The sequence below is a fragment of the Schistocerca piceifrons genome, chromosome 3 (assembly GCF_021461385.2).
Source record: "Schistocerca piceifrons isolate TAMUIC-IGC-003096 chromosome 3, iqSchPice1.1, whole genome shotgun sequence".
In the NCBI taxonomy this organism is placed as follows: domain Eukaryota; kingdom Metazoa; phylum Arthropoda; class Insecta; order Orthoptera; family Acrididae; genus Schistocerca; species Schistocerca piceifrons.
The window spans coordinates 533,809,431-533,826,961 of NC_060140.1; the positions used below are offsets into that span (position 1 = coordinate 533,809,431).

The 17,531-nt window shown below is 43.9% G+C and overlaps 1 protein-coding gene across 1 annotated transcript in view; it reads right to left on the reverse strand.

Moving 5' to 3' along the window:
• The window catches only part of LOC124788210 (patched domain-containing protein 3), a 394,908-nt gene extending 382,709 nt beyond the window's left edge, over positions 1 to 12,199 (reverse strand). The window contains exon 1 of the mRNA XM_047255388.1: positions 11,837 to 12,199. The gene's annotated coding sequence lies outside the window, so the exon portion shown is untranslated. The remainder of the gene's footprint in view (positions 1 to 11,836) is intronic.
• Between the last annotated feature and the right edge of the window lie 5,332 nt (positions 12,200 to 17,531).

A 17,531-nucleotide genomic window follows, 5' to 3' on the forward strand; every position in this document is an offset into this window, starting at 1 on the left:
GAAATACAATCTAAGATGAAAAAAATGAGACGGAAGTCGGCGATGTGATGTACACTTACAGACAAATAAATGATTACAGTTTCAGAAAGGTTAGATGATTTACTCAAGACAAAGAACTTCACAAAATGAGCAAGTCAGTAGCGCATTAGTCGTCTCCATACACGTCTTTGCTGGTCATCGGGGCTCAGTTCGAAGTGGGACTCATAACTGAAGACAATTACGCTCCGACAGTTCTACTCCAGTTAATGCGATTCCAGGCCGAAGACGTGTCTGGAGAGGCCCCTGATGACGGTGGGATACTAACCTGAGTGTAGGCCGCCATATGGCCCGACAACCAGGAGAGATTGTTTGGGTGCCAGTTCTTTTCACAACAGGACGCCTTTGGTTGCCCCCGCTTCAATTATAGCACAGCGGTACGTCGACGACACTCTACGCCCCGTTTTGTTGCCCTTCGTAGCAATCCACCCTGCGCTTCCGCTTCTGCAAGACAACCGCCACGGGCACACGTTGAGAGTTGTTACTGCTTGTCTTCGTACCTGCCAAACATCACCGTAGCCAGCAAGCCCTCCGGATCGTTCCCTAATTGCGAACGTTTGGAGCATTACGGGCAGAGCCCTCCAACTAGCTCGGAATTTTGACGATCTAACGCGCCAATTGGACAGAATTTGGCAGTAAATCCCTCAGGAGGACATTTAACAACTCTATCGATCATTCCCAAGCTGAGTGACTGCTTGCATAAGGTACAGAGGTGCACCTACGCATTACCCACTTTACTCAATTTGTGAAGCCATTTCTCTTTAATAAATCATCCAATTTTTCTGAAACTCTAACCATTTGTTTCTCTGTACATGTACCTCACACTCACCGATTTCGTCCCATTCGTGTAACTCCACCTTGCTGCACCGTTCTTTTTTTTCCATAGACTCTATAGAGTATTTCGACTAACTAGGCCAGTATTTCATCCTGCACTCAGTGGCGGCTCGTAACCATATATTGCTATAATGGATGATGCCCTGAAAACTATTTTCTGCTGTAAACAGGGGGGGGGGGGGGGCGGGGTCTACTTTGATTCCATGAAAAGATTTTTATTGACTTATATTATAGACTAGTGTGAGTTTTATGAAATAACAAAATAAAGCACAAATGAAAGACTATATGGAGCCTCACATATGGATTTGCGTTACGAGTTCTGGAGTTTAATTCTACAGTATCAGTCTACAGTAGTATTAGCTTAGTGCAAGACAGATATATTTTCCTGGAACGCTGCGTGAGCGTTGCTGGTGAAACAAGCCGAAAGTGGAAAAAGTGACAGGAATTATCTTATATTTCGAAACATTGCACCATCAAGACACAAAAGATACGTATTAATGGTCACAAGTTCCTTAATCACAAAATCTCACACATGTATACATAACACGTAACCTTATGAAGATCATTCTCATCATACTCCTAACCCATCACTTTCAAGAAATGGTTTACAAGAGTGTGACAAGTTAGATTCGCCAAAATCAGTCGAAATTTCGAATTTTTATCTTCCACAGGTCGGGTAATAGTATGGTTTGGAGAAATCTATCTTTTATTTGTGTACGCTGTTCGAAAAAATGAACGACTCAGAACCAGATTCCTCGTTCTTCCATTATAATGAATCAATCATTTAAAAAAAAAATATTTCTTTGAAACGAAGACACTAACCAACCTCCAGCTACCTTAGATAAAACGACCCGTTATTGATTTTTCATCTCAAGAATTTATACTCAGACAGTAGAATACGTTTGATATAATATTTTCTGCAGTCTAGTATTGGCAGCGGGATGTACGCTTGTTTTGGCAACATGTATGTCATTTACGTTTCGTGCCAATTCAGTCGATTTTTTTGAGACTTGCTTGTGCTACAAAACGGGTACTGACTGTCATCTGAGGACGAATCTTTAAAGATCGTGACAGCTCTTTTTATCTATATTGAATAAAAATTAGGTGCTGCCTTCATGACAGTAAGAAACTCCCCTGATGCCAAATCCTGGCGAGATAGAAGTACTGTATAATTATTTTGTTGTATGCTTGTACGTGGTAAGAGCATTGTCAATTACCGTCCCGTAGTTACTGGTGTGTGAGAACACATATTTACGAAATAGAAAGTAGGAAGGTATCCCAGGCTGTTCGATTAATACAAAGAGGAGTGCCACATCATCTGCGTGGGGAGCAGTTACAATAGTAATTCCACACGGTCCGATCAGTGGTCCACTACTGTTGTTGCTATACATTAATGATCTGCCATTTTATCTGAATCAGGAGCCAGATTTAGTTCTGTTTGCAGTATGGACAAGGATTCTTGTGGTGCTGAGCAAAGAGGTATCAACAACGAAAATAGTAAATAACATTTCTGTGAAAGATACTGACTGGTTCTGCACAAATAGCCTACAATTGAACTTTGAAAGAACACAGCTCATCCATTTTCGTGCTGTCGAAAATATCCTACCTCCTACTGACCTAGGTATCAACTAGAAATAGGAAGCAGGGTAGAGTGTTCCAAGTTGTTAGGTGTGCATGTTGATGAAGCTTAAACTGGAACAACAGCATTGCACACCTACTAATTCGTTTTTGCGATAAGAATAACTAGCCGCTTTGTGGGTATACAGGGTGTCAGAAGCTGTCTGAAAAGCTTTTAAGGGTATAGCAGGGTACGTAGCGCAGAGAAATAATTTTTAATAAAAGAATTCGATACGTTGTGCTGTTTTCGAGTTAATTAGCACTGATACCCTATCAGACACACGGAAATTCGAGTGGCCCGCCAGATACATTTAGTGTCATTCGTTCTCATAGCGTAGATTATAGCGCACGAGATGCTCAGCCTTCAGCCTTTCGCTCGAGTTTGATCCTTACTACCGTTCCATGTTCAAATTTTGTATCGCTCTTATTCAGTATTAGGAAAAGAAACGAAGAACACGTTTGACGACACCATCGCTGGCGGGCCGCTGTAATCTGCGCACGCAACGACCTGATTGGCTAACTTCAATGCTAACTAACTCGAAGACAACGAAGGTATCGTTATTTTATTAATAATTATTTCTCAGCGCTACCTTCCCTGCAACACCATTACAAGCTTTTCAGACTGTTTCTGACCACCCTGTTGAATTCAGTAAGTTAACATATTTTCCACATTTTCTATCACGGATGTCAAAAGAGATCATAAAACACTTATGAAATATGTTATCACAAATACATTTGAGTTTTAGAGCGGCAGACATATTCGCAACATCAGAAGAAAAAATGATCGCATTAGTCTTTAATGATATTGAACGTATACAGAAAGGACAGGTCGAATGATAACAGTTTTGTTTACTGAAAGACTCCTGAAGACAGACGTAAACTTTCCCGAGAAAGTCTGTTACCGAAGTTTCAAGAACCGGGTTTAAGTGGTTACTCTAGGAGTATACTACAACCCCCTACATATCTCCCTCATAAGTATCGTGGGGATAAGATAGAATAGTTACTGCACACACAGAGGCACTCAATCATTTTTCGTCGCTCCGTACGTGAATGGAACAGGAAGAAACCCTAATAACTGGTACAATGGGATGTACCCTCTACGATGCACCTCACAGTGGTTTGCACAGTATGGATGTACACTACTGGCCATTAAAATTGCTACACCAAGAAAAAATGCAGATGATAAACGGGTATTCATTGGAGAAATATATTATACGAGAACTGACATATGATTACATTTTCACGCAATTTGGGTGCATAGATCCTGAGAAATCAGTACCCAGAACAACCACCTCTGGCAGTTGCTCGGTCACCATTGACCAGACGTTTTCAATTGGTGAGAGATCTGGAGAATGTGCTGGCCAGGGCAGCAGCCGAACATTTTCTGTATCCAGAAAGGCCCGTACAGGACGTGCAACATCGAATGATGGGTAGAGCCACGGGTCGTAACACATCTGAAATGTAACGTTCACTGTTCAAAGTGCTGTCAATGCGAACAAGAGGTGACCGAGACGTGTAACCAATGGCACCCCATACCATCACGCCGGGTGATACACCAGTATGGCGATGACGAATACACGCTTCCAATGTACGTTCACCGCCATGTCGCCAAACACGGATGCGACCATCATGATGCTGTAAAGAGAACCTGGATTCGTCCGAAAAAATGACGTTTTACCATTCGTGCACCCAGGTTCGTCGTTGAGTACACCATCGCATGCGCTCCTGTCTGTGATGCAGCGTCAAGGATAACCAAGGACATGGTCTCCTAGCTGTTAGTCCATGCTGCTGCAAACGTCGTCGAACTGTTCGTGCAGATGGTTGTTGTCTTGCAAACATCCCCATCTGTTGACTCAGGGATCGAGACGTCGCTGCACGATCCGTTACAGCCATGCGGATAAGATGCCTGTCATCTCGACTGCTAGTGATACGAGGCCTTTGGGATCCAGCACGGCGTTCCGTATTACCCTCCTGAACCCATTGATTCCGTATTCTGCTAACAGTCATTGGATGTCGACCAACGCTAGCAAAAATGTCGTGATACGATAAACCGCAATCGCGATGTGCTACAATCCGACATTTATCAAAGTCGGAAGCGTGATGGTACGCATTTCTCCTCCTTACACGAGGCATCACAACAACGTTTCACCAGGCAACGCCGGTCAACTGCTGTTTGTGTATGAGAAATCGATTGGAAACGTTCCTCATGTCAGCACGTTGTAGGTGCCGCCACCGGCGCCAACCTTGTGTGAATGCTCTGAAAAGCTAATATTTCCATATCACAGCATCTTCTTCCTGCCGGTTAAATTTCGCGTCAGTAGCGAATTTTAATGGCCAGTAGTGTAGATGTAGATCTAACGTTGTTACAAAAAGATGTCAAATTTGCAGCTTCAAAACTCTTTGACAATCTATCCATTGATATTAAATATCTGACAAATAAGAGAAATGTTTTCAAATGTAGATTAAAGGTACTTCTATGTAACTCCTTTTGTACTGCAGAACAAATATTGAACAGAAATAGTTAGATGTATTTATAGAAGAAACTGTAAATGCGCAGCATGTAGCCATATTAAATTCATGTGTGTGCCTATGTATATATGTATGTATGTATGTATGTATGTGTGTGTGTGTGTGTATGTTTTCTGTATTTGTTCTGTTGACACGTTCCACATCATAACGTTGACCGTGAATTTGACCTTACGTGACAGGTAACTAACTTACCTGGGTTTGACGCACTACTGTACCCGCTATAGCTATACAAGCAGAGGTTCAGCAGGATGGGACGAAAGGAGTGGAGTGGGTAGATATGGAGGGGGGAGATGAGGAGGGAAAGCCTTGTTGCGGTAGCCTTATGGGGCAGAGGCAGATGGCCCTGCAGCGACTGGGCGACAAAAGTGAGAAACAGAAATAATCCCAATTGAGAAATGATTCTAGCATTGGCCTAAACGAGTGTAAATTAGGAAGCGGGTATTGGCCGAGTTAAAACGCATTAGCAGGCTAGGCGGCGCGACTTACTCCGATTAATAGTGTAGCGGAGACATAAACGGCCCAGTGAGAGTGTAGCTACTTTAGGAGGTCCGAGAAACAACTCTTGTAAAAGATGGCTATTGCCTCCTGTCCCATTTTCATATATATCTTGTGTCCTTGACCGTCAAGGTAAACCCAATTTAAAAAAAAAATTACAATGTGAAACTTTTCCCTTGGGCAATAATTTGTATGCTTTTGGTGTCATGCGGTAGTTCTGAATAGAAATACAGAGCGTCACGTTTCTGAAGTAGATATTTTATATTTTACGTTTAGGAATAAATTAGGGACGTCGTACCCGAGTTCATTTCATTTATTTTCTCATAGGCAAGCAATATATATTTCTATCAACACAGCAATACTGTAGACTTCGTCGCCTTTACCAATAGAAAATTCACTGTCGTCAGGTTTATTAACAAACGCAAAAACAGAGTATGTGACAATGCTTCTTGTTGAAGTTTCACCTAGACAGGTACTGAGGTCATGCAATAACACAAGTTTCCTTGGTCTTATCAGTCGAATAAAATGTTGAGAGGCACAATTTGTTGATCATATTGATCACCACAGCTGAGACTAATGTTAATGATTAAAAATAAAAACCATCTCAGCTGTATTATTAAACATGTATTGTGTTACGAGCGGTTTCATTCGTTGAAAATCTTCAGGCTGCCGAGTTATGTTATGACTTGGAAAAACTTGGCAACCTGAGGGTGTTGAGCAAACGAAACCTGTCGTAACATAGCTGAGGTAGTTTTTAATAATCAGTAACACATTTTGTAATTTTGCTGTAAATATAATTCGGCAGATTTGAAGTGCAGCGGTCAGTTAGGTTCTGCCGTTAGTGAATCAAATGATATACTTGGATTCTTTAGCAGGTATCTCCAGACTTGCAGTTTTTCCAGGAACGAGGGCACATGCAGAACTGTTGTGCAACATGTATTGGAATGTTCCTGAGGACGAAACCCTAAAGATTCAAACTACTTGTGGAGGGAAGATATTACTTTCAAAACGGTCGTCCAGCTTGTACTGCAGTGTTCCTGATGAGAGTGAGCACGAGCATGGACGTAGTGTTGAATCAACAGGGAACGAAAGTCGTGTGCAAACAAGACCAGCGCAACAGGTCACACACCCGTTTGACTCACGAGTGACTGAAAGAGAATCTCTGAGAAACGACATCTTGAATAGAGGGCTCCAATGTAAGTGCTCCAGTATAACGCGAAAATAGAGAGTTCCAAAACCCGGTTCTTATAGCTATACAAACATAATTCACCAGTCTCCAAAACACCGACCACGTGCGGGGGGGGGGGGGGGGGGGGCGTGAAGATAAACTTTAACTAATAACACTTCACACAGAAGTATGTTAGCAGCATTTCGTCCCACGCTCACTGCATGAATAAAACAGGAAGAAACCTCAATATATGGTACAGAAAAGACGTACACTCTGCCTCTTTTGTCACGGTGATGTGGCTTCCCCCGTCGGCGGTTCGAGTCCTCCCTCGGGCATGAGTGTGTGTGTTGCCCATAATGTAAGTTAAAGTTAGATTAAGTAGTGTGTAGGCTGAGGGACCGATGATCTCTGTAGTTTGGTCTCATAAGACCTTACCACAAATTTAATGTCATGGTCATGTGTAGAGTATGGGCGGATTGCTAAGAAATGATGTACGTGTCTTCTCTATACTGTGGTCGACAGTATCAATCCGTCGTGTGAAAGATAGCTTTTGTGTGCCACCATAAGTTGCTACTGAATAAACCTTTCTGCGACTAAGTTCAATCATACTCCGGGAAGTGTACGATATCCAAGTTTGCCGAATGATGACACTAAGATTTTTTCAATAGCAAATTCTAGTAGTATATAAAAGTGTCTTTCATGAAATACGTGTGCTTTCTTGTAGTAAACATGTAATGGACTGTAGGAAAGGCGAAGAATTCGATTACCTTAAGTTCCGAAACCATCGAAAGCTAAGTTTATTTTTACTCATAAACCCTATATTCACTGTCCTCGCATAAAATATGAAGTTTTAAAGTTCCGTCTACGACATGATCGTTAGGAACAAAGCCAAAGCTCTAATTTGCAAAGGACGCGGAAGGAAATCGGGCGTGTCCTTCCCAAGGGAATCACTCTGACATTTTCCCTTGGCGATTTAAGGAAACTACCTCTCAAATCCCAGAATTTGAACACAGATGCGATGGTCCCCTGAAATTTCTTACTTCCTGTCGTTAGTTAGCCCGTTACAGATGATCCACAAGATGAATTTTACAACAGAAATGAAAATAATTATTGTATTATTAAAATGGTCCCATCATTCCTCTGACACTATAGAACGCTTACATCAGGAGTGGGTGATGAGGTTTTAAACATCTCTAGTGCAGAAAAAGGGCCTCGTTACTACTGTAAAACCATGTCACTCATCCCTGAAGACCTAAAATGTGCGGTCGTGAAGGGAGTCGTTGCCATATCAGCGCTGAAGATCGTACGACAACCGCTGCCTGTCCACCGCATTATGAAAAATGAATTTTATTCTGCGTTAGGATACTTTTGGCTTGTGCCACTTAAATGCTCTCTGGCCTGCGCTTAACTCCCGTGGTAACTACTACAATTATGTTTCCCATTATACCACTGGGAACGGTCATTTTAAGAATCTGAGAGTCGATTCGTATTGTAACCATTATCAAAGAGTTGAGATGATATATTGCCAGTGACGCTCTGCTTAGATATAGAATTAAACTCCAGACCCTGAAAAGACAGTGTTACACATGATACGAAAACTTAACAAGTAATATGGTGTTCGTGTGTTTGAGGGTGCTTCTTACTGCTTTCCATCAAACAATCTGAGAAATTCATGGATACCTAGTAAACTCAGAACTACTCTTTTGATTCATGTTGTCATACACTTCCCTTTGACTAGGGACTTCGACGAGATAACTCAGCTTTTAGCAGCTGTTTCCTCTACTAATTTCAGTACTGCATGAAAATTGCGTTGATATTAAAGGCTTTGAAGATGATTTTCTTCCCGAACTTACCTAATTCCGTTTTTTAAATTCTACAACCACAGTGAATAAAATACAGAGGTAAGCCCCTGCGGACAGTGACCTGCTGTACTATAAACTCAATCAAGAGTCTGTTCTCCACCATGCGTTCGCTCTCTTAACACTCTACAATTCCTAATTGTTCTTTATGGTCAATGCTAGAGTCGTGACGCTGTAGATTTAGAAACTAAGATGTATGATTGGAACTAGGGCGCTCAACAGTGTAGTCATCACGTTATAAACTTGGAGAGAAATAGCGCTTCTCGAAAGATATGCTCGTAAGTTGTGGTTCGAAAGATAATCTACAAATACAGTCGCACAGGATAACACTATCACTATTACATTACCAAAAATAGGACCTATAAATACCAATGCACGATATAAGCTAAGTGATTCAAAAGTGAGCAAAATACCCTTCCACTAAAAATTATGATCAGCACATTATCAATAAATAAATAAAAAGAAAGAGAAACATTAACAGTTTGTGGTTACGAAGTACAACATAAAGACACACAGTTGGAACGAGCCATAGAAGTTAATAGTCTCACACCCGGTGAAGAAGTGAAGCAATTTAGACAATACAGTCATATTTCGGAAGAGTATGGCTTACATCTCAAACCATCGAAATAAATATGCAGAAAATCCCCTTCATCTGAAAGACGTACATCACTTTTCACAACGAGCGAGGTGGCATGCTGGTTAAAGCGCTCGGAAGGATTCGAGTTCGTATCCCCTCCCGAACTTCAAGATTTAAGTTTCCTCTGAACCACATGAAACAAACATTTTCTGCCCCCTTCAACAATAACATAGAATTATTCCTCTGCCATTCTTGTCCAACTGTGTTTATACTCTCATATCCTACAAGTTAAGCTCTAAGTCTTACTCTCCTTTTCGCAAATGACTGTAACTACATCTATGCCTGCAGTCTGCAGCCACAGTGATCTGGATTTACCATTTGTCAGGGCCTCTTCCCGTTCCGTTAGCGTATGGAGCGCTGAGCCTCAGTGCGTCCCGTAATACAATCTTGTTTTGGCGATCCCCACTGGAGTGATACCTAGAGGATTTTAGAGTATTCATAGGGTCCTCACTTGAAACTTCGTAAATAGGTTTTCGAGGGATGTTCAAGAGTCTGTCAGTTCAGCTTTCTCGACAGGTCCGAGACGCTCTCTCACGGGCCGAACAAACCTGTGATCCTTAGTGCTGCACTTCTTCGTATACGTTCAGTATCCATGTTAGTCCTGTCGATCAATATACTAGGACGCGTGTTTTGTAAGCAATTTCCTTTGCTAACGACTGAATTTGCCCGTACTCTACCAATAAACTGAAGTCTACCATCTGCTTCACCCACGACTGAACCTGTGTGATCCTTCAGCTTCCAATCCCGACGAAGCGTTGCTCCGAGGTATTTGTATGAGTTGACCGACTCCAACAGTGACTCGCTGATACTATAGTCATAGGATACGAGTTTTACATTTCTGAGCATTTAGAGAATGTGACCAAACTTTGCACCACTTTGACATACTATTACGATCTGACTAACACATCTGCAACTTTTTTCAGCCAGTTCTTCATTTCAGATAACGGAACATTCTACGAAAACTCTGAGCTTGCTGTTAATATGGTAGGCCACGTTATTAATATACAACATCTGTAGCACTGTACGATCTATTATGTTCACGGATGTAGATTTTCGTGAAACAGGTGGAGTCTTCCTTCAAGCATTCATCAGTTCATATTTATCAGCTTTTCTTTGACCCTACCTCTAATCAGAGAAACCTTTGAGTACTCGCGCCGACCTCCGTACACACTCAGTTTAGGCCCGATCAAAGTTCTGTGTCACACTGACCATATATGATATCTGACTCGAACTGAAGCTTCCTTGTCTCCTTCCAATTGTCCAGTTACTTTATCGATGAGCTGTCTGAGTTCCCGTTTTTCCTGTGATATTTCACTTCTGAATTCAAGAATTACCGGCTTGATCTAAATATTGTCTAAAATGCCTCCCCCCAACACTTTTGGCCAAATTTGTGATTGCAAGCCTTTATATAACCAAACTCAGACGTGCCCCTCTGAGACTACAATCACTGTTAATTGAAGGATTGATATTCTTCGGATACCAGATCAGCTATTATTCTCCTTTATATTTACGCACAGGAAGAAATAATCATCTGAGTATAAGAAACAGGGGTTGATGATATTATTCCATGACCGACAGGAGTAGTTCGACCTCTGCTGGATAAATGCAGTTCGAAAGACAGACATTTTCGCAAAAGAAAAGTTAGTCCTTATGGAATCCCTGCTATCGATTTCCCATAAAAAGATCGGAGATTCAGCCAGAAAAATGTGTTACAAAGAGTCGCAGGAATATTACAAAAGCAGGAACAATACCTGAGTATTGTTCGGCCTATTTTGACTCTCATCGGAGAAGACCGATATGTCAAACAGAGAAGAACCAAATAAGAGTAGTCATTTAGTTATAGCTTTGTTAGAAGTGCGAAAGCATAACGGAGATGCTGATCCAACACTAGTGGCAGACGCTACAAGAGAGGCGTTGTTCGTGACACTGTGGTTTACTGTTAATAGTCTGAAAGCATATGATTCAACAACAGCCGACCAATATAATGATTCCCACTACGTACAAAAAACTAGGAATGTAAAATTTGAGAGATTGGAGCTGATATGGAGGATTACCAATAATCGTTCTTCCCGCGCACCCATCAAGGCTGGAACAGGAAATGGTGAGTCGGGGGAGGGGAAGGTGATAGTGGAACACAAAGTATCCTCCGCCGCGCACCATAAGGTAGCTTCTAAATGTAGAGGTAAATACAGAGAGCTATCTGAACTTCCCGAAAGATTAAAAGTGCGTACTTGATCAGGACTTTCAGCTGCAGGATGAGTCATTTTGAGAGACATAATATCGCATAGACATCGAGTCTGGGAGTGTATTAGAGACTGCTGAGCATAACTGTTACGGCGAAAACAGCTCACGCCATTCAGATGGAGGACTACAGAAAACCATTCTTTCCGCTCATCATTCGTGTATGGCACAGTAAAAAAAGGGGCAAGTGCACTGGTAAATAATGTACCCTCCGCCATACACACCATAAGGTGGCCTCGTGCTGTAGGTGTAGATATATCTGTTGAGATTCCTGACAAATCGGAACTTTCAGTTGCAGAGCGGAAGAGTCGTTCTGAGAGAGTCAGTGTCGCATAGATATCCAGACCACAGATAGAGGCTATGAACCGTAACAGCAGAGGCGGCGAAGACAACTTGCGAAGCGCAGCAGAGCGGACATACCTCGTTCAGAACGGCGATCGCGGAAGTGGCGCCTCGACGGCCGCCCAGTGGGTCAGCGGCAGCGCAGGCCTCTGGGAGCGGCGGTTCTCGCGCAAAGATCGCTGCGCACCTTATCCGACACTGCAGGCCGGCGTTGCTAGCATACCGGCGTTCGCACACGAGGGCCCCTGTGCTCCTCTCAGACGGCTGGCTCCCGAGTAGCTAACCGCGAGGGGAAGGGCACTGGGTTCGATGACTAGCTAAGTGTACCGCCGCGCTTCCGGTAGCGGGTGACCGGCCGGGAGTCGCGAAGAGGTGGAAGAGCGACGGAGCGTGTCGTGCGGGGCGTTCGTCTCGCGTGCGTCCTGTTCGTCCTTAGCGGAGGTCCTTAGAGCGACTGAATGAGCGCCGACAGCGCTGGCCGGGACGGACTCTCTCTGCGGTCCCCCACCACTTGGCGAGCGGTGGAGGGGTGGGGGGGGGGGGGGCTGCCGGGGGTCGCTAGCCGTGGGGGACCGGGCCCGGGCCCCGCGCACTGGGGCCGTCCCTACACGGCCACGCACGGCACCTGCTGGGATGCCACACAGCCGGCACGCTACCCTCGTAGCCGCTCCCAGGACCGCCGGCCAAGCGTGAGGTCTCTCTCCTCGTATTACCGACCACAATGTCTTAAACGATGCGGCAGAGTAGTTCTCGAAGAACTCTGCACGACGAAACAGTTTGTATGTAGGTAATAACATTTCAAATGTAGCACAGGGATACACTATTGGTCATTAAAATTGTTACACCACGAAGATGACGTGCTACAGACGCGAAATTTAACCGACAGGAAGAAGATGTTGTGATATGCAAATGATTAGCTTTTTAGAGCATTCACACAAGATTGGCGCCGGTGGCGACACCTACACCGTGCTGACATGAGGAAAGTTTCCAACCGAGTTCTCATACACAAACAGCAGTTGACCGGCGTTGCCTGGTGAAACGTTGTTGTGATGCCTCGTGTAAGGGGGACAAATGCGTACCATCACGCTTCCGACTTTGATAAAGGTCGGATTGTAGCCTATCGCGATTGCGTTTTATCGAATCGCGACATTGCTATCGCGTTGTTCGAGATCCAATGACTGTTAGCAGAATATGGAATCGGTGGGTTCAGGAGGGTAATACGGAACGCCGTGCTGGATCCCAACGGTCTCATATCACTAGCAGTCGAGATGACAGGCATCTTATCCCCATGGCTGTAATGGATCGTGCAGCCACGCCTCGATCGCTGACTCAACAGATGGGGACGTTTGCAAGACAACAACCATCTTCACGAACGGTTCGACGACATTTGCAGCAGCATGGACTATCAGCTCGGAGACCATGGGTGCGGTTACCCTTGACGCTGCATCACAGACAGGAGCACCTGCGATGGTGTGCGCAACGACGGACCTGGGTGCACGAATGGCAAAACGTCATTTTTTCGGATGAATCCAGGTTCTGTTTATAGTATCGTGATGGCCGCATCCGTGTTTGGCGACATCGCAGTGAACGCACAATGGAAGCGAGTATTCGTCATCGCCATACTGGCGTATCACCCGGCGTGATGGTATGGGGTGCCACTGGTTACACGTCTCGGTCACCTCTTGTTCGCATTGACGGCACTTTGAACAGTGGACGTTACATTTCAGATGTGTTACGACCCGTGGCCCAACCCTTCATTCGATCCCTGCGAAACATTTCAGTAGGATAATGCACGACCGCATGTTGCAGGCCCTGTGCGGGCCTTTCTGGATAAAGAAAATGTTCGACTGCTGCCCTGACCAGCACATTCTCCAGATCTCTCCCCTACTGCAAACGTCTGGTCAATGGTGGCCGAGCAACTGGCTCGTCACAATACGTCAGTCACTACTCTTGATGAACTGTGGTATCGTGTTGAAGCTGCATGGGCAGCTGTACCTGTACACGCCATGCAGTCTCTGTTTGACTCAATGCCCAGGCGTATCAAGGCCGTTCTTACGGCCAGAGGTGGTTGTTCTGGGTACTGATTTCTTAGGACCTATGCACCTAAATTGCGTGAAAATGTAATCACATGTCAGTTCTAGTATAATTTATCTGTCCAATGAATACCCGTTTATCATCTGCATTTCTTCTTGGTGTAGCAATTTTAATGGCCAGTAGTGTAGATACTGCGTCCACTCTTATACATGTCGCTCCACAATTCCTACTACAGGCTTCTAGATTTTCTGGAGGGAACTTAGTAAATACGATTTTGATAAGGAACCCATGACCAAAATTATACAGGTTGCATATATGATAAATTTGTAGACCGGATCACTTTCAAATCTCCCTCTCGTGGTACTGACATAAGCTGTGAATAGGGCGCCGTCGTCGGTCTATCTCGTAATTGTGAAACCACATATCTTTCACGTCAGACTACATCAATGTATGGAAGAAACTGGCACATTTGCGTCTAGGAGGGGTTGACTGTGGACCTCTACGGACGCGCCAAGCTCTCCACTTCGAAGAGGATGTCCTTCGTCACGCAGAGGAGAACCCGACCAGCAGTACTCGTAATATTGCCCGTGCTATGAGCTCCCGTAGAGCGCACACGTCAAAGCTTAACGTCGCCGCCGTGTGCGCACCGTGCAGCGGGAGATTTGAAAGTGATCCGACCATCAAAATTATTTTACATCCAAACAGTAGATTTCCTGCTATGTGTTCCTCGTCAAAACTATATCTACTAAGGCTCCTCTGCAATTCCTGTAAGCCTCTAACAGGAGTCGTGTAACACCCTGTATAAATCACCTGCCTTCATATACGAGTTGATCCAGTTAAACTGTTCGCCTCAGACATTTCCATACTTGTTTAAGATGCCGAAATAAATTTTGAAAAGTCCTCACTGAATGACACTTAGTCTGTTTTCATAGCTATGTTAATAACATATCAGAATCAACTTCACGTTTTCAAATGGAACTCTAGTAATTTTTGCTGCTTACAGCATTTAGCACTTAAGATTTATCTGCTTTGAACATGGAGCCGATTGCTGTCTTATGCGGAAGTTCGTGTTGTACTTAATGGTCGCGTCTGGTTGTTGTCGCAGCTAGAAGTATCATCATGCAAAAGCGCAAAATTCGAGGAAAGTTTTAAATTAAACAGATATTAATCACACTTGACTACTTGTGGTTAGACCAACACATCAATTGGAAGGCAAAGGACATGGCAATTAAGTGGCAATTGATTCTCAGCATAAACAAGTGTAGCGTCCAGAATTAGGTTTTCACTCTGCAGCGGAGTGTGCGCTGATATGAAACTTCCTGGCAGATTAAAACTGTGTGCCGGACCGAGACTGGAACTCGGGACCTTTCAAGTTTGGAAGGTAGGAGACGACGTACTGGCAGAATTGAAGCTGTGGGAACGGGTCGTAAGTTGTGCTTGGGTAGCTCAGATGGTGGAGCACTTGCCCGCGAAAGGCAAGGGTCCCGAGTTCGAGTCTCGGTCCGGCACACAATTTTAATCTGCCAGGAAGTTTCAAGTGTAGCGTATTGCATATACCTAGACAGAAAGACCCGTTATTGTATGATTATACGACTGCAAGAACAATCACTGGAAGCATTTACTTCCATAAAACATCTCTGAGTATGCGTGCGGAACGACATAAAATGAAGCGACCACACAAAATTAGTCGCGGGTAAGGCAAGCACCAGAAACAGGAAGATCCAAAGAAGAGCAGCACGTTTCGTAACAGGCTCACTTGGTAAGCGCGCAAGCGACAAATGCTCAGACAACTCCAGCGGCAGGCATTGCAAGAGAGGCGTTTTGCATCACGGTGTAGCTTACTGTTCACGTTCCGACAGCGAACATTCCTGGAAGAGTCAGCCAATATATTGCTACTTCCCACTTATATCTCGTTCTTCCCGAGAATCATTCACGACTGAAAAAGGAAAAAAAAGGGAAATACCCACTGGTACACAAAGTACACTACGGCACACACTGCGAGGTAGCTTGCGGAGTATAGACGTAGATGTAGATGTAGACGTGGTGACTAAGGATGACTCACAAGTTATTTACTGTTACAGTTGTGCTCTTGCTTCCGCCAGGGTCTCGAAAGAAAGGCGCACGCCAAAATTCTTCAGCGAATTGAGGTATAAAAATGGTTAATAATAACTTAGCGTCTAGAGATAATGTCAAGGTATGAAAAATACATCAGCGACAACAACAAAAAGAAACCATCAAAGAATATGGTTATAAACACTTAAACACTTCCACAAAATTCCGTTTGCGTCACAAAGCGTTCGAAATGCTCACCGTCTACTGCAGCACGTTTGCACTCCGAGATGCAAGGACTTCAGAATGAAAAGATACATTAGGTATTGTTGCGCCTGATGCAAAGGTACGACCTTTTTGAATCCTCTTGGGTAACGGGAAGTTGTTTATAGACTCCATGTTTGAGTTTACCTCAGCGAAAATCATTCACCCTGAAGTCAAATCAGGTGAACTTGCAGGCCAACTGATAATACGTTCATGTACTACCCAGCGACCAGGAAAGAGCTTGGTGGGCGCTTTTTAGCCGCAAGCGGTTAGTGACCCAGGCACCCATCGTGCTGGTACCACATACATCTACATATTTCAGGTGGCAGTTCCTGGAATCGTGTGTATCTTCTACGCGTTAAGACTTCTTCTCTGAAATAAGAACCTTTCACGTATTCTCCAGTATAATCCTACAAGTAACTTTCACTCTCCACTGACTCTAATGTTCAACCTGCCTCAGCCAATGTGGATTCTCAAAGGCGTAATAATGCATATTTCTTGCGTTTAGTATTCGATGATTTGTAAAAGCAGCTTCATCGGTAAAGAAAGTCTTCGAACAGAAACTACTATCCTGATGTTGCTTCAGAGCCTACCCCAGGGTTCCGTGCGTTCTCCGAAATTCCGCTGGTTAAGCTGCTGTTGAAGTGGCTCATGCTACGGATGGAAGCCATATGCAAGCCGGGGTCAGGGACTTTCTCTGCCTCGTGATGACTGGGTGTTGTGTGCTGTCCTTAGGTTAGTTAGGTTTAAGTAGTTCTAAGTTCTAGGGGACTGATGACCATAGCTGTTAAGTCCCATAGTGCTCAGAGCCATATGCAAGCAAAAAACGCGGCCCATGCTAGGCTGGCGTATTCCAGAGGCACTCGTAATTTCTCTGGAACTAACATACGGATTCTGACGAACGAGTTCCAGATCATCTATTTTGTGCGTTCCGCTAGCTGCAAGCTTGCTCCTTGCTTTCTGCTTAGTATTTCAGTTGTCTTCCTAACAATATTTTGCATATTTCCTAAATTTTCATTCTTGTTGCACCGCTCAGCTGTTCTCTTCGCGATCTTTCTGATCTCCCAGTAAAGAAGTAGCGTATCTACTTTCACTTGGTTTGTTAACCACAATTTTTGAAAGCAAACAGCACTCGACATGTCGCACCACTGCAAGAAAAATGACACAACGACAAAAACGGAAATTTTTAGTTTGCCCCTGAAAAATATGTGTGAAGTGTCCCAACGTACAAGAAAAATATATTGGAATTTACTGCCAAGAAGCTTGTACTTGTCACTATAAGTTCATAGAAATAATTCTTTAAGCTGAGTTTTCGCAAGTATTGCATTTTTGAGTTGGGCCACTGTTATTGCCGTGGTGCAGTATGTCAACGACAAAGAACCCAAGTCACATTTTCTCTGCGTCCCTTTTACGCTGGTGTCGCGAC